General features: G+C 44.6%; 1 long non-coding RNA gene across 1 annotated transcript; it reads left to right on the plus strand.

Annotated features, from left to right (window-relative positions):
• The first annotated feature begins 107 nt into the window (after nucleotides 1-107).
• On the plus strand, nucleotides 108-19,663 carry LOC129343824 (uncharacterized). The gene is made up of 3 exons (XR_008598346.1): nucleotides 108-215; nucleotides 4,514-4,584; nucleotides 19,489-19,663. It is a non-coding gene; the product is annotated as an uncharacterized LOC129343824 (long non-coding RNA).
• Nucleotides 19,664-22,403: the final 2,740 nt, after the last annotated feature.

A 22,403-nucleotide genomic window follows, 5' to 3' on the forward strand; every position in this document is an offset into this window, starting at 1 on the left:
CGCCCATTGGAGATTCATGCCCATTCTAGGTCCTGGTGTCATCCACAGCTTTCATCAGACGAGTCCCATACAGGACTGCTCTAAAGCAGCAACGTGGCCATCTGCAGATAGCTTTATCAAGCACTATGCCTTGGATGTCAAGGATAGGAGGGAAGCAACTATCAAGCAGTTATTCAATCTCTGTTCCCACGAAGAGCATCACCCCTCCTCTTAGCGTAAGTGGCTTGCTAAACTCCCATGTGGGACTGCACAGAAGACTGACAATGAAAACAGGCTTGTAACAATTTAATTGCCTGAAGATTAATTACTGCATGTTTGGGGAAATGCTCCTGACCGGATAATTCTACTACCAAACAAAATATACCTATTTCTAGTAGGGCTATGTGGACCATATCTGACTTTAAAAAATCAAGAGTTTTAAATTGCAAACTGCAACTAGCCCAATGAAAGAGCAAAAGAGCTTTGATTGCCCTTGATTGCTCTGGCATGCAAACTAACAAAGGAACTGGCTGAGTGGTCTAACAGCCCTTCCCAGGCTCCAAGGTGCAGAGAAGCCTTCTTTTTAAACTTACAAATCCCATATACAGTCAGAAAATAAAAGGGTTTTTTCCCCAGAGAATTATTTTTGGAGTTTAAGAATGTCTAAGAGACAGGCTTTACTAGAGAGGTTAACAGGAGATAATTTTTATTCATGGTTTTTTAGATCATCTTTTAAAAGAAATCTTCAGCCTTTTATCACAGGAAAGGTGCACCATCTATCTTGTTGCTCTCTTCTGTACTTTTTCCAGTTCTGCAAAATCTTTTTGAGGTACAGCTACCAGAATGGTACACATTATTTTCCAGAGCATTTTCCAAAGTTTATTACAGCTCTAGAAATACACCGGTATTTCTGTATTCCTCAAGATGATCTCAAATGCTAAGTTTCCCAAGTGTTCATGTTAAATAATCCATTTGCTTTCAGTAGTGAGCCAAAGAGAGTTGATACCTTCCATTACCTCCACTAATGTCACATCAGCTAAGTACTATCTTGTCATTTTAACACCTGAAATTTCCTAATGACTTATGAAAGGGTTGTGGTGCAGTAGTAGAACATCTGCTTAGAAAGGATCAGGTAGCAGGTGATGTGAAAGACCTCTGCCTGAGACCCTGGAGAGCTGCTGCCCGTCAGAGTAGACAATGTTCACCTTGATGGACCAAGGGTCTGCTTCAATATAAAGTAGCTTCATGTGTTCAACTTCATGAGAATGCACTTTGACCCTTGGAAGTAAATATTCAGAAATCAAGCACATTGACCATCAACGGTCCTATTCTGCTTGCTGTTTGTTGACAGCAGTCTTTTGTGGTTTTGCTGATGTTGTTGTAGCTCTGATTGCCAGCTAGGCAGGAACGGTAAGAATACGTTTCTCTTATACAGATCCAAGTCCCAACCTCTGGAACTGCAGATGATAAATTGGAATAGCAGAAAGAAAAGTTGGAGTGAGTGGCCAAGGAATTAAATTCTTGAAGTGAGAATTCCTTCAGATAGGTTAGGAACAAAAGCTCTGTAATAGCTGTCTTATTAATTCTGAGCTAAACAGCCGCAATCTATTAAAGCATTTGATATACTGCCTTTATTAGCAGAACTGAACAGTGTATGTCACGTAACATGTGTGTGTGTGTTATGTGCCATCAAGTCATTTCCGACCTATGGCGACCCTATGAATGAAAGACCTCCAAAATGTTCTGTCTCTAACAGACCTACTCAGATCCTGCAAACTGGAGGGTGTGGCTTCTTTTATTGAGTCAAGCCACCTCGTTTTAGGTCTTCCTCGTTTCCTGCTGCCTTCCACTTTTCCCAGCATTATTGACTTTCCCAGAGAATCTCGTCTTCTTATGATGTGACCAAAGTACGATAGTTTTAGTCTTGTCATTTTAGCTTCTAAGGAGAATTCCGGCTTGATTTGATCTAGTACCCACTTATTTGTCTTTTTGGCTGTCCATGGTATCTGCAAAACTCTCCTCCAACACCACATTTCAAATGAATCATTTTTCCCGCCTTTCTTTCACATCCATACATGGCAATGGGGAATACCATAGTTTGGATTATCTTGATCTTGGTTCCCAGAGACACATCTTTAAGGATCTTATCTAGCTCCCTCACAGATGCTCTTCCAAGTCTCAATCTTCTTCTGATTTCTTCATTGCAGTCTCCCTGTTGGTTGATGATTGAGACAAGGAATAGAAAATCTTGAACAACTTCAATTTCCTCTTTGTCAACTTTAAAATTGTGTAGTTCCTCGGTAGTCATTACTTATGTCTTCTTGATGTTCAGTTGTAATCCTGCTTTGACGCTTTCCCCTTTAACCTTCATCAGTAGTTGTTTCAAGTCCTCACTATTTTCTGCTAGTAATGTGGTGTCATCTGCAGATCTCAAATTGTTAATGTTCCTCCCACCAATTTTCACTCCACCTTCTTCTAGATCTAATCCATCTTTCCTTATGATATACTCTGCATAGAGGTTGAACAGGTAGGGAGATAATATGCATCCTTGTCTGACACCCTTGCCAATTGGAAACCATTCTGTTTCCCCATATTCTGTCCTGACAGTAGCCTTTTGTCCAGAGTACAGGTTGCGCATCAAAACAATCAGATGTTGTGGAACTCCCATTTCTTTTAAGACTCTCCATAGCTTTTCATGACAGCTTTGCTGTAATCTATAAAACACAGGCTGATTTTCTTCTGAAATTCCCTGGTATGTTCCATTAGCCATCGTAAATTTGCAATGTGATCTCTGGTGCCTCTTTCTTTTCTGAATCCAGCTTGGCATTTCTCATTCCATATATGGTAAGAGTATTTGCTGTATAATTTTGAGCATCACTTTGCTTGCATGGGAAATTAACGCAATTGTTCGATAGTTACTGCACTCCTTGGCGTCCCCTTTTTTGAGGATTGGAATGTAGACTGAGCATTTCCAGTCGGTGGGCCATTGTTTTGTTTTCCATATTTGTTGACATATTCTTGTTAAGATTTTGATGGACTCCATTTCTGTGGCTTGAAATAGCTCTATTGGTATTCCATCTACTCCAGGTGCTTTGTTTCTCTCAATTGCTTTGAGTGCAGCTTTTACCTCACTTTCTAGGATTTCTGGTTCTTCATCAAAAGATTCTTCGTCAAAAGTATCGGTCATTCTTCCATCTCTTTTGTATAGTTCCTCAGCATATTGTTTCCATCTTTCCTTTATTTTGTCTTGATCAGATACTGTATTTCCATGTTGATCTTTTAGCATCCCAAGCCATGGCTTGAATTTCCCTTTGATTTCTTGGATCTTTTGGAACAAATCTCTTGTTCTTCCTTTTTTTGTTGTTCTCTTCTATTTCTTTGCACTGGTTATTATAATAGATTTCTTTGTCTCTGCATGCAAGTCACTGAAAAGCTGCATTTAGAGTTTTGATCCTATTTCTGTTGCCTTTTGTTTTTGCTTCTCGTCTATCTTTAGCAATTTTAAGAGTTTCCTCAGACATCCATTTAGGCTTCTCCTTTCTTTTGGCTACAGGGATAGTCTTTGCACATTCTTCCTGATAGTTTCAGCCCATAATTCTTCTGGCTCACAATCAATTAAACTTAGTATTGCAAATCTGTTCCTTACCTGGTCTTTAAATTCTTCAGGAATATTATTTAGATTGTATTTTGGCACTATGATTCTTTTAGTGTTTCTCTTCAACTTTAGAATAAAAATTAGAATATTGATGTTAACAACTCATGATCTGTATCGCAATCAGCTCCTGGTCTTGTTTTAGCTGAGAGAATAGAGCTTCTCCATCTACTGCTTCCGATTATGTAATCTATTTGGTTCCTGTATTGATCATCTGGTGATTTCCACGTATACAATCGTCTTTTTGGTTGCCTGAAGCATAACACATAAAGGTCTCAAAGATTAGATGGCTAATTTTCTAGCAAAAGAATCTCATTTTCTAGCTGAGGGTATGCCTTGCTTTACAAGCAGTCAGTGATGATTGCTTACAAGGAAGCACCAGGTATGTTGGAGCTGGCTTTGTCTGCTGTTCCCAAATGGTGACAATTTTATTCCTCAACATTGAATTGTCCTTGGATGCCAGAAAACACAAGAGAAACACACATTCCTTGAAAGGTTTGGCATCAACCTAACTGTGGCTCTTGGCTCAAAGTCTACTTTCTGTTCCAATTATCAGAGCAAGAGCTACTTTGCAAATCTATGGAGAAGCACAAATCCAAGATTTTTGAAGGATAAATGTTTTTTGGATTGAAAGGCCTTGGCCTTCAGTTCCCTTGGATGAAGGGCATGCTTTAGCTGTGTGAACTGGCATTTCTTAAGCAACATGAGGCAATAAGGAACTAGAGTCATGACTTATTTTGATTCTATAATAGGCTTGTGTGTATGGTGTATGGTGTAGTAGTTGTCAGACCAGGATCTGAGAGACTCAGGTCTGAATTCCCATGGAAGCTTGCTGGGTGATCTTGGGCCAGTCATATACCCTCAACCTTGTCTACCTCACAGGGCTGTGGTGAAGAAAAAATGTAGGAGAAAAGTACCATGTAAGCTGCTTTGGATCCCCATTGAGGAGAAAGGTAGGGTATAAATGAAGCGTATGGTATAGTTTATAAAGAAAGAAGTTGTAATCAGCAGAGTCAAGAGAGCTATAAAATGCAAGACGTATGTGACGTAATTATCTGAAGTTCAAGTGTAATCAGGAAGAATATAGAGACCATTCACAACAGCAGTACTTGGTGATAATCCTAGTTTTGCTAAGCTGATTAACACTTGCAATGAAAGGAATCCCAGATCTTTGTCCAGGTCTGGGAAATGCCATCAAATATGTCACTGCGTTTTGTTCAGCAGTTTCATATCATATCAAAGCCCATGCTGAAATTCTTGGTTGGGCAATGGTGACTTTATCTGCCATGAAGCTGCAGGTTTCCCAGTTGCACTCCCCAGCTATGGTTCTCCCTTCCTCATGAGTGAGAATGACTGCTTTCTGTTCCATTACATCTATCTTTTCTTCTTTCTCCACATTCACTCCTCTAAATCTTCACTCTGTAAGATTGGCCTCTCAATTCCCTACATGAATTCATTTTCGTTGGTCACTCCCTTCCACCAGAATACCCTTCCACTCAACATCTAACACTCTTCCCTGGTTATTATATTCATACTCCTCCTCAAGATTGAACTGTTAATGAGCTTCTTTCCCTTCTATTCTCATTTCCTTTCCTTCCTAATGTATTTAACTTTAGGTTGCAGGCAGAGCCCTTTTTATTTTTATTTTGCATACAATGTATAGTGACTTGAGGTGCTTTATTGCTAATGGTAACATCAAAAATTGACTAATTTATTTATTTACTTACTTAAATTTATAGTCCGCCCTCCCCAACCAAGTGGGCTCAGGGCGGATCAAAACAAATTAAAACACACTACACAATTCATCAGCAGTAGCCATTAAAAATATAAATTGGTCTCCCACCTAAGTTAACTAGGAGGCTCCAATTGGTGCAAAATGCTGCAGCTCGACTGTTAGCAGGAGTGAGCAGGAGCATGAACATCACCCCCATCCTGCAGTCACCCCATTGGCTATCTATCAGTTACCATGCTCAGTTCAAGGTATTGGTTAACTCATACAAAGCACTTCATGGCCTTGGTCCAGCATACCTACAGGACCGCCTCCCTCCCTATGTCCCTCCACGGCAGCTTCACTCATCTGAACAGGGTCTCCTGCAGGTGCCAGCCTGCACATGGTTGAAATCAACAGCAGCCCACACACGGGCTTTCACTGTGGTGGCTCCTACCCTGTGGAACAGCCTGCCTGAGGAGGTCATGAGAGCCCCCACTCTCTTGGCTTTCCACAAACAATGCATAACTGAATTATTCAAAAAGGCTTTTTACTCAGATAGGAGGGTGGTATTGTAGGGAGGCGGGTCTCAGATGCTTTGCTAATGAGTTAGGGACCATAGACTTCACCACTATGTTACATGTTATCTGTTGCTTTAAATATGTATGCCTATATACTTCCCATGCTTCATGTTGTCTAATGTCAGTCCTAGAATTGATTATGTTCTGTTTCAGCATTTCATCAACTCTATGTTGGATTCTTACTAATGCTATGTCTTTGTAAACTTGTGTTTATTTACCCTATTACTTTGTTTATGGAAATGTTCCTTGAAATTGACTGTACTGGTCTCATAATGTGTAATCCGCCTTGTGTCTCGGTGAGGAAGGCAGACTATAAATGACATAAATCTATATATATAAAAACAAGTGTCCTGACTGACTCATCAACACCCAGCCCAAACCGCTGGACCTAGAAACATGAAATTTGGGCAGGACGTTCCTTTTGTGTAGAGGCTCACTAAGAAGGGATTTTAAGAAATTCACCCCCTAAGGGGGTAAAAAGGGGTAAAATGTGTTTTCCCATAGGGATACACAGAGGTGCACAGAGCAGTAGAGTCTTTCTATGAGCAAAGCAATCCTGGAAGATGAGAAGCGCTCACTTCCATGGAAGGTCAAGGCTCACTCAGGCATGGCATATAATCCTTCACTATCTTCAAGCTGCCTCTTAACCTCATCCATGCAGAAACATCCCTGTTCAGCATCTCAAAACAAAGCAACATGGCCCAAGTGATGTGGAACTGTAAGCTCATTGTTTGGAATGAGAGCACAATGGGGCTTAAGGGGTGTTTTGAGGCCCTGAGCATTGTCCAGGGTCTACAGCCCAGCCCCCGGACTTACCTGAAGAAGAGGACAGGAGACCCCTGGGAGACAGCAGCCCAGTTGCCTCAGCAGACAGCCAGACCCAGATCCAGCCGGCCACAGAGGGAAGGGAAGAGACACCCAAGCCCCAGCCAGCCACAGGGGGAAGGGAAGAGACACCCAAGCCTCAGAGGGTTAGAAGAGGCAGGTGGAGGCTAGCCAGCCCCACTCTCCAGTGGGAGTCCAGGGGGCCAGGTAAGGAGACTGACCCAGAGGGGGCTACAGCGGATGGAGAGGGCCAAGACAGTGGGCACAGGCAGCCAGCAGCAGGCCAAGCTGAAGCCTTACCAGCCATGGAAGAGAAGCAGCCTCAGCAGCTCAGAGCCATGCCCCAGCCTGCAGCTCAGCTGGAAAGCAGTAACCTAGCCCAGGGAATGCTAGGAGCTAAGCAGCTCCAGGTGGAGCTGCCTAGGCATTCTGTGGGAGGAGATGGACAGCCAGCCAGTGAGGCTCAGCTGTGCCTGCCTTCAGCTGTCAACTCAGCCAGGGAGGCTGGACAGCCAGCCAACAAGGCACAGGTGGACCAGCCCAGTGCTTCCAGCCAAACAAGCACAGGTGCAGCTGTCTAAGCCAGCTAGGGCCATGGGTGGAAGGCAGCAGGAGGGCATGGTTGGTGGGTGGAGCATGGCTAGGCTGAAGGGATAAAAGGGAAACACACCCACAGGGCAAGGTGGGTTGAGTAGGAGCAATGGAGTGTAGTTGGAGCAGAGGCAAGGCAGAGTGTTGATGAAGGAGGAGATCGTGGAGATCAAAGGGGGTGAGTGGCACAGGTTGAGCAGGCCAGCAAGTGGACTAAGAGGGAGTCTGGGTGAGATATACCGCCCCTCCTTCTGCAGAGCAGGGTCCTGCAGCATCCCTGGCACCCCTTTGACATCAGGGCTAGTCAGACCGGTGCCCTGCCCAGTGGTGGCCACTGCAAGCCCTGACAAGCATAACCCTAAAAAATGTCAGGGGCAATGAGAGAGTGATGGGGGAGTCACAGTGCTGCTGGCTGGAGACTTCTGGCAGACTCTGCCAGAAGTCCCAAGGGGAACTCAAGCTGATGAGGTTACTGTGTGTGTCAAGGTGACATATCTGTGGCCCCTCATCAGGAAACTCACTAAGAAAGAACATGATGGTTCACTTGAGAGGCAAGGTGTCCTCTGGGGAATTCTCTGAACTCCTACTAACCATAGTGGATGGAGCATGTCCTGAGTTTAAAGGATAGGTGACCATCCCTGCAGGCCTGGGCACCATAATGACAATCCTAGCAGACCTAACAGCCATGATATACCCTGATATAATCACTATCATAGAGAAGTCCATGGACTGGCTGTGCAAGCATGCCATTCTGACTCCCCAGATCGACAAGGCTGCCATCATTAATGGAACGCAACTTAACTCACTCAGAATGGAGTACAGATCTGTGGACTCAGTGGTGCAAATGGATGATGTGATCCACTGTCCTGTGGATTTCCTCAGTATGCTCAACCCTCCTGGCTTCCCAGCCCACAAGCTTCTCTTCAAACTGGGGGCTCCAGTGATGCTGCTCCAGAACCTCAGCCCATCCAAACTCTGCAATGGCACCAGACTATGAGTGAAAGCCTCCACAGGAACATCATTGAGGCAACATTGTTCACTGGCAGTGCTTGAGGGGGAGTTGGTGTTCATACCATTCATACCATCAAATAACTTCTTTGAGTTCAAGAGACTGCAGTTCCCCCTCAAGGTCTGCTTTGCTATGATGATCAACAAGTCCCAGGGGCAGACACTGAAGGTGGCAGGAATTGACTTGAGGGAGGACTGCTTCTCACATGGGCAGTTCTACGTGGCCTGCTCCAGAGTGAGCTCACCCAGCAGCCTGGTGATCCTAGCTCCCGAGGGGGGAACCACCCATGAGGTCTACAAAGAGGTCCTTCAGTAGGAAAAAAAAGGTTGTATGTATTTTTCACTTTATTTCTCACACTACAATCTTTTCCTTTTAAAATCTCTTTGATAAATGTTACATTTCTAAATTCACTTCATCAGTTTTCGGCATCAACACGCTTCGCTTTATTCAAACACCTTTGTGACGCTCAGGTACTATGCTATTATACTACAAAACCAACTCAAAAAAACTCCCCACAAACCAAAAAATGTTATATACCCATAAGTATTATAACTGGATTTAAAGTAGTTAAATACTGTAGCGATGCACGGGCATCAAACTAGTAAATAATAAATAAATAAATAGATAAATAAATAAATAAATAAGAATGCATTTTATAACTTGAAACTCCACCGACTATTGTGTCTACGCCTTCCCCACTGGAAATGGGGGGGGGGGGGGAAACGCTTCATCACCTGATAGCACTGAATGCCCTATTAGCCCAGAGGCTGGAGTTTCGGAGCCAAGGCAGAAGCTGAAATAGACTGAGACTCTTTGTGAGCGAGGTTGTACATTCTAAACTGAAGTCATACGGAGTCCCTCTTGAAGAAGAAAAAATCCTGGCGTTCTGGTGAAATGAAATACTCTTGGTGAGGATCAACATTTCTATATAATAGTTAAATATGGGTGTGAGAGAGAGGGAGAGCTTTTCTCCTCTGGGTTGTCAAGTCTGTTTTGAGAAGGTGTTAAGAAGGTATCGTTCTAAATTACTTGGCAGCTGTCAAAAGTATTCTTGAATAATTTGGACTGGCGTCTAACAGGGAGTGTTTCATTCTATGAAGGTAAGCGTGGAAAAATAAATGAAAAACTTAACAGTGATACCACAGAGTATATCTCTGAGCCCACATCAGAGTAGTGAGAGAATTGCTAAGGTGGGGGGAAAATCTACTATGGATGTTGCTGACTGTGGTTTTTTTGTAATGTGTTTGAATGGCTTAGGGGATGTAGAACAAGGCCGCAGTTGTCAGGGTTTCAGGTCCTGCTGGTTCTGAGGTGTCAAATTATTGCTCCTCAGCGGGATGAAGCACAGCGGCAGTGCCAGATGCCTGTAGACTTTGGCACGGGCCTTATCCACCACTGGCATACATGGGCTGCCCAGGTGAGGGGAGGGAGTCTTGTTGTTCTTCAATATGAAAAAGAAGCTCCATCTTTTTGATTTCAACAAGAGCATCTTCTCAATGTTCATCAATATGGTAGAGTCCAGTAGGACCTTTTAAGACTACCCAACTTTATTGTAGCATAAGCTTTTGAGAACCACAGCTCTCTTTGTCAGATTCATCATCAGATGCATCTGAAAAAGAGAGCTGTGGTTCTTGAAAGGTTATGCTACAATAAAGTTGCAGCTGACAAAGAGAGCTGTGGTTTTCGAAAGCTTATGCTACAATAAAGTTGCAGCTGATGAAGAGAGCTGTGGTTCTCGAAAGCTTATGCTACAATAAAGTTGGTTAGTCTTAAAAGGTGCTACTTGACTCTTTACTGCTTTGCAACTATAGACTAACACGGCTAACCCTTCTGGATCTTATCAATATGGGTCAGGGTACTTTTGGTGTAACAGCTGGGCATACCAGTATCAAAGAGTGGTGAAGGAAGTTGGGATCAAGAGATCAAACACACAACAAAAGAAGATCCTCAGATTTTAAAAAAAATATTGCATGGAAGTATTACACTGCAACGTTCATCATAATACTAAACCAATAATTTATGAAATCTTACAAAATGATACCTGCTTCCTAATTTTTTTTTAATCACATTTTGAGCTGTGGTTTTATCGCCCACTCTATTTGCCTATTAATACAGTCTAATTCCTTTCGTTCTTACAATTCCAACATTATGTTGTTGCGCAAACATAATGCAGGGCAATTAAGAGAAAATTCTGCCCCAAACAGCACAAAAACAGAAGACCTTACCTTGTTTCTTGGATCATACTGTAATAATACTATAATGTTGTGTATTAATTTGTGCCATTAGAGTTTATGATCCACATTAGAGATAGGCACGAACTGGAATACAAACAAAAAAACCCCCACGAACCAGCCCGGTTTGTGGTTCGCAAACCAGTGGTTCGTGGAAGCTCATTTGCACGAACTTCCACGAACTGGTCTACTGGTTCATTTGGTCCGTTTGGTTTGGAGATCCCCGACAAGCAGCTGATCATTTAAACAGCAGGGCTTGGCTGCCAGCCAGGAGTTCCCGACCGGCCAGCCAAGCCCCACCCACAGTTTAAATGGCCATTTCCCACCCATTTTGTTTAAATGGCGGGGAAATGGCCCTTTAAACTATGGGTGGGACTTGGCCATTTCCCCATTTAAAGAGCGGTTGAGGCTTGGCTCTTTAAATGGCCATTCCATTTGACTCCCCTGGTCTGCTGAACATCAAACAGTTTGGGTGGAGCCTAGAGTTGTCAGCACTGACTTGGCAAATGGTGGGAGATTTTGAGGCTAGTTTCTGGGGAGGAGAGGGGGTTGCTGCAGACATGACATTATTTCTGTGTAATGCTCTAGGAATTTATTCTGATCTGTATGATAAAGACAACAGAGACAAGGTGAAGTTCCTTGAGCATTACTATGGAGGCCATTTCCAACCTCCCCCCCCACCCCGTTCCTGCTTCTCAATTTCTCAAGGGCTGAGGAAAGGGGGTAAGAGAGGGGGTTTATCCACTGTGGGTAGACAAATGGAGAGCCTAGTGGAGTGTGCCATTTTGGAACCAGTTATGTGACAAAGCAAATTTTACTGGTTGGTTGGATGTATAAAGCACAGGCTGTTCAGCAACCCTAGCCAAGGCGAGGGTGAAGAACAAGGAGCTTTGAAGTTACATGAATGCCTGAATTAGTGCCTTGGTTACTATTTCTCTGATGCACAGTTCCTTTTCCTTTCTCTGAAAATGAGGCAGAGACCCCCTTGCTCAGACTTCCTTCTAACAATGACAAATGTGTTCACTGTATGAAGGAAGGTATTTTATGGCCTACTTTCCTTATATCTATCTGTGCCAGAACTGTTGTGTTGAAGAAACTAAAACCTGGAGCAGAAAACCTTGCTGTAAATATCTTTTATTACAGTTCTTAGAAAAACTCTGCTTTTGGAATTAATAAAGTCCAAGATCCAGAGATAGCAGAGGCAATGTTTCATTCCTGAAGTTGCCCCAGAGCGCTGCTTCTAAAAAGCATCAGGCAATAGATTTAAGGCAGCCAAACTGACAGTAGTAAAAAATGGACAGGCAGAAGCTTATTAAACTCATGTTTAGACAGTGGAAGATGTAATTTTTAATGGGAATCAAAGGTGTTTTCACAGCTTGGTTCGGGACGTGGCCATGGTGGTGGTCTATAAAGCCAAAGATATAAATAATTAGTGTGTCCCTCTAGGCTGCAAAAAGAAGGCCTGCTTTGTGTCTGGGCTGTGGGTTTGTGGCCAAGAAGAGAGACCCAAACATGGCAAAGTGGTAACAAGAGCATCTAGGGGCCAAGCTAGAAGTGACGCATTACACTTGAATGGCAAGTGAACAGACTCACGTGTATTCCTCCCTGTTCACTTGCACTCCATTTGCACTCCACTCGATCACCCTACAACAGAGGGCCAAGCTAGAAGCAGGGCTGGATCGAGGGGGAGCAGGGGGTAGTCTGCCCCTGGCACCACCCCAGCCGCCAGGAGCACGCCAGTGGCAGCACATGTTGCTGAGTGGCCACCCTCGCCATTTGCCTGCCCAGCAGGACAGGGAGTGTGCGCGGCAAGTGGGCCACCCCCTCAGCCAGGCAGGCTAATGGCACGGAGGGCTGGGAGGCTGCCCCCGCAACTCACCTGCCCCACTGAGGTGGCAGATGGCTTGCCATGCCCTGCAGGGCAGGTGAATGGCGCGGGTGGCCTCCCAGCCCTCCGTGCCATTCGCCTGCCCAGCTGAGGGGGTGGCCAGCTTGCCGTGCACTCCCTGTCCAGGAGGCTCCCTGTCTGGCCAGCAAGCTGGCTGCCCCCTCAGTGGGGCAGGTGATTGGCGTGGGCAGCCTCCCAGCCACCAGTGCTGCCGCCACTCTGCTGGCAGCATGGCCACCCTGCATGATGACATCACAAATTGACATCATCATGCAGTGCCGGGAGCGTGCGCGCACTCTGTGCACACACGGCTGGACTTGGGTTATCCCAGGCACCGGGAACCCTAGATCTGGCCCTGGCTAAAAGTAACGAATTACACTTGAATGGCAAGTGAACACACTCATGTGTATTCCTCCCTGTTCACTTACGCTCCACTTGCTCCATGAGTGGAGTGCAAGTGAAGCTCAAGTGAACAGGGAGGAATACATGTGAGGGCCAAGCTACACATGACGAATGACACTTGAACAGCAAGTGGACTGAGTGGAGGGCAAGTGAACAGGGAGAAATACACTTGCTGTTCAAGTGTCATTTGTCATGTGTAGCTTGGCCCACTGTCTGTTGACTTGCCATTCAAGTGTAATTTGTCACTTCTAGCTTGTCCCTAGGAATGCCCCTCCATCTGTCTCAAAGGTGGATTCCTTTGTTCCCCCTGCCACTCTAGAAGAGCTTAGTTGTGAGGCAGAGTCCCACCCGCCCCATAAATCTCCATGGAAAGAAGTTACATCTCGTAAGTTTTAGCTAGTGAATCCTATGCATAGAAAAAAATTGTCTTCCACCCTTCGAAGTAATTGAGTTTTTGATGGCTTTTGCTTTAAATATTTATGTGCTTGATGAGCTCAGTAGGATGGCAGCTACTCAAAGGACCTGGTTGCATTCTGTATAAAGTCATCTCTCAGGAACAATTGAATGGAATAAGTGGAATGTGGGGAGGGGAGAGAGGTTAGAAGGATGGTTCCAAATCAGCACGGATGCTGCTCGATTAATTTATACAGCATAAACATTTTTTAAAAAAGCTAAGCCCATCCCAAACAACAGAAAATCAGAATACACGGGATGGAGACCACAGATTTCTGTAGATTCTTAAATGTTCCATTATGTTCAAGTGGATGCTCTGGTCCACTTGAGCTCAAGAATCGTTTTGAAGTGCTAGAGATGGTGACGGAGATAAGAGTGGAAGGAGAACCGCAAAGATCTGGAAGAGGGTGTGCAGAAGACATGGGGCCACATGGAAGTGGAAAAAAAGGAAGGTGGTAGTTGTCGGGGACTCTGGGCCAGATCCCCTATTCCGAGAGATGTGTTGCTTGCCAGGGGCCAGAATTCAGGATATTACCAACCGGCTGCCAAAACTCATTAAGCCTGCTGATAAGTACCCGTTTGTGCTGATTCATGTGGGAACAAACGACACGGCTGCGAATACTGTTGCAAGAATTAAAGAGGATTATGAAGCCCTTGGAAGGCAGTTGAAGACATTGGGGGCTCAGGTGGTATTCTCTTCTATCCTTCCAGTCACAGGAAGAGGAGCACGCCGGAAGCGGACCATACTTGAGGTGAATCGTTGGCTGAGTTGGTGGTGCCGGCAGGAGCGCTTTGGGTTCTGGGACCATGAGATAGGTTTTCTTAGAGAAGGCCTTCTAGCACATGATGGGCTTCACCTCTCAAGGGCAGGGAAGAAAACGTTTGGAACGAACCTGGAGAACTTCATCAGGAGAGCTTTAAACTGATGCCGCAAGGGGCAGGGGACCATCAACAATGGTCCCCTGATGAAGTGAACACAGTGGGGACCCACCTGGGTAGGAAAGGTCAAACAAAGGTACAAGGCTACAAGTGTCTATATACCAATGCCCAAAGTATGGGCAATAAGAAAGAAGAGCTTGAGCTTCTATTGCAAACAGAGGGCTATGATATAGTAGGAATTACTGAGACTTGGTGGGATGATTCCCATGACTGGAATGTGCTAGTGGATGGGTATGAGTTGTTCAAGAAAAACGGGAAGGGTAGAAGAGGAGGTGGAGTGGCGTTGTATGTGAGGAGAGGGTTTGATTGTCAAGAAGTTATGGAGAATGGGGCAGCCGACAGCCCAGTGGAAAGCATACGGGTAGAAATAAGGGGAGGAAGGACAAAGGGTATTACTGTTGGAGTCTGCTACAGAACACCTGACCAACGAGAAGACACGGATGTTGCCCTCTTTGAACAGATTGGTAGAGTATCCAGACATCAGAACCTTATAATTATGGGTGACTTCAACTTCCCCGATGTGTGCTGGGAGACAGGCTCAGCAAAGCGTCATGAATCATGCAATTTCCTGACCTGCCTGGCCGATAACTTCCTTTTTCAAAAGGTGGAGGAAGCTACAAGGGGCTTGGCCATACTAGACTTGATATTAACCAACAGGGAAGAATTGGTAGATGAGATGAAGGTGGTGGGGACCTTAGGGGGAAGTGACCATGTCCTCCTTGAATTCCAGTTGCTGTGGGGAGCCAAGGAAGTTCATAGCCAGACTCGTGGTTAGATTTTCATAGGGTCAACTTAGATGAACTCAGAGGCTTGATGAGAGTCATTCCGTGGGGGAGTGTGCTGGAAGGGAAAGGAGTGAGTGAAGGGTGGGCCCTTCTCAAACATGAGCTTTTGCAAGCTCAAGCCCTCACTATCCCAACAAGACGGAAACATGGTAAGGGCTCCAAGAAACCAATGTGGATGTACAGAGAGCTCCAGAATAAGCTAAGGGAGAAAAAGGAAATGTTCAGGAAATGGAGAGGACAGACCTCTAAAGAGGAGTATATGAGGGTTACTAGGTACTGCAGATCAGCCATCAGAGAGGCCAAAGCTCAGTACGAGCTGGGTCTGGCCAGGAGGGCTCGCTACAATAAGAAAACCTTCTACAGATACGTGAGAAGCAAACACAAGGTAAAAGAGGCAATTGGACCGGTGTTGGGAGTAGATGGAGAAACTCTGATGCAGGACAGAGAAAAAGCAGACAGGCTTAATGACTTTTTGGCCTCTGTTTTCTCCCTGAAGAACTCAGGCACATCTAGAGATAGTAGAAAATGTGGCAGGACACCTGAGTGGCTAATTGACATTGACAGAGAGGTTGTGGAGAGGCATCTGGCTGCACTGGATGAATACAAATCCCCTGGGCCGGATGGGGTGCACCCAAGAGTGCTGAAAGAACTTTCTAGAGAACTTGCAGAACCCCTGTCCATCATCTTCAAGGCCTCCTGGAGGACTGGGGATGTGCCACAAGATTAGAGAAGAGCTAATGTTATCCCAATCTTTAAGAAAGGGAAGCAGGATCACCCGGGAAACTACAGGCCAGTCAGTCTGACTTCTGTTGCTCGGAAGATATTAGAACAGATTTTAAAGGGATCAGTCTGTGAGCATCTGAAGGACCACTCAGTGATCCGGAGAAGTCAGCATGGTTTTGTTCCTAACAGATCTTGCCAGACCATCCTGGTTTCCTTCTTTGATTGAGTGACCAGCTTACTGGATCGGGGGAACTCTGTTGATGTGATTTATCTGGATTTCAGTAAAGCTTCTGATAAGGTCCCCCATGACATTCTGATGGGCAAACTGGAAGACTGTGGACTGGACTAAAGGACAGTTCGGTGGATAGGGAACTGGTTGGAGGACCGCACTCAAAGACTGGTGGTCAACGGCATTTCATCAGATTGGAGGGAGGTGTCCAGTAGGGTGCCGCAGGGCTCAGTTTTGGGCCCGGTACTTTTCAATATTTTTATCAATGATCTGGATGAAGGAGTGGAAGGGCTGCTCATTAAATTTGCTGATAATACCAAATTGGGAGGGGTAGCAAACACCCAAGAAGATAGAATTAAAATTCAACAAGACCTGAATACTCTGGAGACGTGGGCAGCTGTGAATAGGATGCAATTCAACAAAGACAAGTGCACAGTATTACATCTGGGCCCCAAAAATGGGAAGCACAAATACTGGATGGGGGATACACTTCTGGGCAGTAGTCTATGTGAAAGGGATCTTGGGGTAAGAGTGGACTGTAAACTAAATATGAGCAGTCAGTGTGATGCAGTGGCAAAAAAGGCTAATTCAATCTTGGGTTGTATCAAAGGGGCCCTAGCGTCGAAATCGCAGGAGGTCATAGCCCCTCTCTATACTGCCTTGGTCAGGCTGCACCTGGAGTATTGTGTGCAGTTCTAGAGGCCTCACTTCAGAAAGGATGTGGACAAAATTGAGAGGGTGCAGAGGAGAACAACAAGAATGATCAGGGGTCTGGAGACTGAGCCCTACGAGGAAAGGCTGAGGGCCTTGGGAATGTTTAGTTTGAAGAGGAGGAGATTGAGGGGGGACGTGATTGCTCTCTTTAAATATTTGAAAGGCTGTCATTTGGAGGAGGGCAAGGAGCTGTTTCAGTTGGCAGCAGAGGGTAGGACGCGAAGCAATGGGCTTAAATTACATGCACAAAGGTACCAGCTGGATATTAGGAAAAACTTTTTCATGGTCAGAGTAGTTCAAAAGTGGAATCAGCTGCCTAGGGAGGTGGTGAGCTCCCTCTCACTGGCAGTTTTCAAGAAGAGGCTGGATGAATACTTGTCAGAGATGCTTTAGGCTGATCCTGCACTGGGCAGGGGGGTTGGACTAGATGGTCTGTATGGCCCCTTCCAACTCTATGATTCTATGATTCATTACAGTTTCCCAAAACCCTGATTTGGTGCAGAGAGAGATATGATTCTTGTTGCTGTCTCTCTGCCCCTGTGTATACATGTGCTCTCTCTCTTTCTCTCTTGTTAGAGGGTAGAAGCCCAACTGTCTCCACTCTGCTGCTGCCTGTCATGAAAGAGTGAATGGCCCACAACATGACCAACAACACAAACATCATTTTTCTTTTCCTGATGATGCCATCCTCTCCTAGGGCAGGGGATCTTAGGGGGTCTGATGACCAATACACGGATCATTCAGAGCAACCCACATTACACTTGTGTCTGTGTTATGTGCCATCAAGTCACCTCCGACCTATAGCAACCCTGTGATGGAAAGACCTCCCAAACATCCAACCATTAACAGCCTTGCTCAGATCTTGCAAACTGGAGGATGTGGCTTCTTTATTGAGTCAAGCCAAAAAGTATAGGCCCAAAAGACTTCTGCTTATATCCCACCTCCCCATCCTGTCCACCTTTTGCAATATTGCTGCTCTTTCCATCAGGCTCACACTCGACAGCTGGGATAGCTCCTGCCAGGACGACTGCCAAGTTACATGGAATGGAAAAAAGTTGTCCATCATATTGGTCCATACCAGATCTGAAAGAACAAGAAGAGAACCTGTGTAATACTTTTATTAGGACCAACAAAATTGGCACCAACCACTGTGCAAGCTTTTGAGCTCACCAGAGCTCTTCATCAGGTTGGATGTCACAACATTTAAAATGATAGAAGGGTATAGAAGGGTGGAAGATTGTGGTTTTAAGGTCTGCCCTTAAAAGCATTTTTTGTGAGATGCCAGCGGGCAGTTAGTTTCTTGCCTTTATTATTGAGGTGTAGAGTTATGGCATGGCCCCAGGGCAGTTATATTCAGTCAATGTCTTTGATTTTCTGTTCTCTCCTTGAATTACAGCCAAATCGGCAAGCCTGTCAGGGACAATGTTGCTTGGCATATAGATGGGCCAAGTGGCGTGTAGGGACAGTTACTCCCAGGGCTTTTTTTCTGGGAAAAGAGGTGGTGGAACTCAGTGGTGAAACTCAGGACTGCGCAATGATGTCACTTTGTGACAGCTGGAACAAGGGGGGAGTTTTTTAAAGTTTAAATTGCCCTCAGCAAAAATGGTCACATGGCCGGTGGCACCGCCCCCTGATCTCCAGACAGAGAGGAGTTTAGATTGCCCTCCGTGCCGCCAAATGGCACGTAGGGCAATCTAAACTCCCCTCTGTCTGGAGATCAGGGGGCGGGGCCACCAGCCATGTGACCATTTTTAAGAGGTGCCAGAACGCAGTTCCACCACTGAAAAAAAAGCCCTGCTCCAAACCTCATACCCAGAGGGGTTCACATCAGCATTGACAAGCAGTAGGGCTTTGACACATGAAACAACAAGACTCTTTCCTTCTCAGACTGGTCAGTGCAAATATAAACCCTGGATTAGGAGTGCTTCAGTGTTCCTCATGGGAATTTACTGTCACTGGCTTCAGTGGAGAGCTCTGCCCTTAAGGTTCTGCTTTATCTACAGAAGTCTTAACATAGTGCTTATTAAATTCTGATTGCAAATATAAATGTCTTTTGGAAATCTTATATGTATATCCATCCCATCCGGCCCCAAAGCTGACTGAAAGAAGTGCAGCAAGAAGAAAAGTTGGCCTCAGGTGAGCCTGGCAAAGAGGTTGGGTGATGTGCCTGGTTGGGTGATGTGCCTGATAAGAGGGCTCTGCAGTCTCCTGGCCCCACCCTCTCCATCCCCACCTAGGGTGGGGCATTTGGTCTGCTCTCTGCCTGGCTCGCCCCTGCTGCTTCTGAACCCTCCCCAGTGGCTCCCTTGGCATCTTGGGGCCTGCGCCTGCCTGGCTTGTGCTGATGGCAACCTTCTGTGAGCCTGGATGAAGTGGAGCCATCTGGGCAACTGCAGGAGACAGGTGAGTCTGCTGAGTGGCTGCAGGCTGTTCCCCAGAGTGGTGCCTGGGCGTCGGCTGCGACTGGCCTAAGGGTGAGAGAGGCCTGGAGGGGCTCCTGCAACTGAGGTACTGCCAGAGGCTGTGCTGCAGGGCCTAAAGGGGGTATCTGCTGCTGCAGGGCTGGTGGTGGGGGTGGACAAAAGGCCAGCGTCACCGGACACATATCATATCAAGGTACCCTAAACAATCACTATCTCCAAATAGGTTAATGCCATAAATGTCCAATTCAATCCAAACCAATGTGTGTCATTAATTAAATATCACAGGTCATCAAGTAAGTATCAAAGTTCATCCAAAAATCAGTCAATTATATTCAAGCTTTGTTTTTTCTTTGCAGGCAGAAACCCATCGAGAAGAAGCAACAATGGGGAGAAATATCTCTTGGAAGATGGCAGCAGGGAGGAATGCTCCCAGGAAGTTGGCAACGGGTGCGCTAGCCCTTAGTACATCCCGTTTCGCTCTGCTTCTTCAAACCAATCCTTACAACTGCCTATAATATAAAACATTAGACTGATAATACAATAAATATGCAATAAATATACAGTAATGCAATACATGCAATCCAATAAATACAATTAATACAAAATTTAAAAACTGTATGTCTCTTCCTCCTATACTCACTCATTTACTTTAGAGCCATTCTTAACATGCATTGGTGTTCTTTCTAGGAATTTCCTTTCCTAATCAGAGGTCAGACTTAGAAGTAGAAAAGAGCAAGAGTCTAATCACACTTGTAAGAATAACAAAATTTGTGGTAGGGTATAAGTTTTTGTGAGTCATAGCTCACTTCAGATATCTGAAGATATCTGAAGAAGTGAGCTGTGACTCATGAAAAGCTCATACCCTACCACAATTTTTTTGATTAAAATTTTTATTTAAAGAAAAGAAAATAAAGTAAGAAAAAAACCAGTATAAAAGTGATGCAAATTCTAAATTAGACAACAAATTGAAAATTATGCAATTAATAAGTATAAAAACAGTACAGATATAAAAGTCTTGGGAATGAAACAAGCAGTACATTTAAGTTTCTTTAAACTAATAAACTAATTATTACATATTTGGCTTCCCTGAACCTAGATAAATAACATTTCTCCTTCTCTCTTCTTCCCTCCCTCCCTCTAAGCTATTGTATGAATTAGTTTAACCTAAATAATCAAAGAAATCTTTCCATTTTTTCCAGAAGTCAGTTATTGGCCTATTTTGTAAGTAGGCAGTCAGTTTGGCCATTGAAGTGCATTCATCGTGAACCTTCTCTCTCCACTCTGGGAGACCAGGACAAGCATCGATTTTTCCATTTTCCTGCAAAGAATACTCTTGCTGCTGTCACCATATGGCAGAAGAGATCTCCTTGTTCTTTTCTCAGATTAATTGGTAAAATATTTAAGAGCATGCTTTTCGGATTTAACTCAAATCTGAGTTTGAGGATCTTTTGCATCTCTTCATGTCTTTTTTTGTGATTCCTTACAAGTCCACTACACCAGTTTGGTGTAGTGGCCAGGGCTCATTTCGAGGGGGAACGTGCTGGAACGCATTAACTAAAGAACAAAACCATTCATGCACTTTTCTAGCAGACAGGGACACTCAACCGGTACAGCTCTTTGTCTTGAGATTTCACTGCTGAAATGTTTTCTTTTGCTCATTGCATAGATATGGAATTGGAGTCATTTCAAAACAAAACCTTGGATTATCACAGATATTTTCAGGGTGACCCACAGATGAGCCAATTCAGTTTCCAAGCAGCACATACGTTAGCTGTGTAAATTTAGCTAATGACCACAGAACCTAATGGTGGGACAGCAGTGTCAAAATGACCACTCAGCCCAAATAGGTTGTGTTTTTAACACACCTTTTCAAGTTAAAAGAAAGCAATGCAAGGCAATTTCACACTACAAAAGTAAAGAATAAAAAGTTAAAGTTATTGAAGTGTTCCATAGGGGGCCATAATTAATCCCCATATATTACCAGTGAAAAAAAATTGTGCATATGGAAAATGACAACAGAAAATTCTACAATGAAGCCTGAGTGTGTAGTAGTGATTCCACCCCCACCCCCCATTCGTTTTTGCTGGGGGTCATTTGTAGCTGAGTGGTGTTTTTCTTCTCCTTCTCTGCAAAGGGCCCTGAACCACCTTCCTCCAGAAGTCCTTTTTCTTCAGATGCTTATTCTTGAAACTGAAGACAGTACTGATTAAAGTTTGTCCAGACACAATTTTGCCTTGACCGAAAATATGTGCTAACTCCATCCCTATTAAGTTTTCTACTTATTATAGGCAAAGCTCCCAAACTATGAGTAATTTGTATAAGTCATGAATGGGTGGCAACCTTGGAATATGCAGCGATAGAAGGGAGAAAAACTGCACATTTGTATGTTTTTAAAATGGTCATAGAAGGAAAAGAAATAATAGAAAAAGGGATGGGATAACAATAAAACAACAAATAAGGGTTAGCAAATAAAGGCTGGGAAGTGGAATTGATTTTTCATGTTAAATAACTTCTAAATATATTTTTGATATTTGACTATTTGAGATCTCTTGATAGTTTGTGCTCTTCATGAGTGTTTGTGATTGTAATTGGGGAAAAGTAGGCTTGCCAACCTCCAGGCGAGGTCTGGAGTTCTCCAAGAATTACAACTGATCTTCCGACTACAGAGATCAGTTCCCCTGGAGAAAATGGTAGTTTCAGAAGGTGGACTCTGTGGCATCTCATCCCTGCTGAGCCCCCTTCTTAAACTCTGTCCTCTCCAGGCAGTGGCCCCCAAATCTCCAGGTAATTCCCAAGGCAGAATGGGCAACCCTAGAGAAAAGCCGGATATTAATATTTTTTCAAATAAATAATGACATTTTAAGTGTTTTTCCCCCTGCATGGTTTAATATTTTATAAACTGTAATTTTAAAAAAACCCTCAGCCACCACAAATGTTACAAGTATCTTTCCGTCAGCCCTGAAGTCATTCTTCTTCTGATCTGGAGCGCTTAAATGTCTCCTGGTGTTTTGTGTGTATTCAGCCCGACAAGTTCTGGTGATGGAGCCCCGGATGCCCGCTTGCTTCACAACTCTTGGTTGCCCTCATGCGTTATTTTTCACTCTCGGGGGTCCGTGGTTCGGTCTCGAGGGCTCAGACAGGCATGATGGAGGTGGCCCACAGAATGCAAACTGCAAGCTCACGCAGATTCAGTTGATTGCAGAGCCATGCATGGAAGGGAGAGGGGGGCGAGGGACTCTTCAGCCTCAGCTTGATTTTGCCAGGATCCCTA

Source organism: Eublepharis macularius, chromosome 16 (assembly GCF_028583425.1).
Source record: "Eublepharis macularius isolate TG4126 chromosome 16, MPM_Emac_v1.0, whole genome shotgun sequence".
Taxonomy (NCBI): domain Eukaryota; kingdom Metazoa; phylum Chordata; class Lepidosauria; order Squamata; family Eublepharidae; genus Eublepharis; species Eublepharis macularius.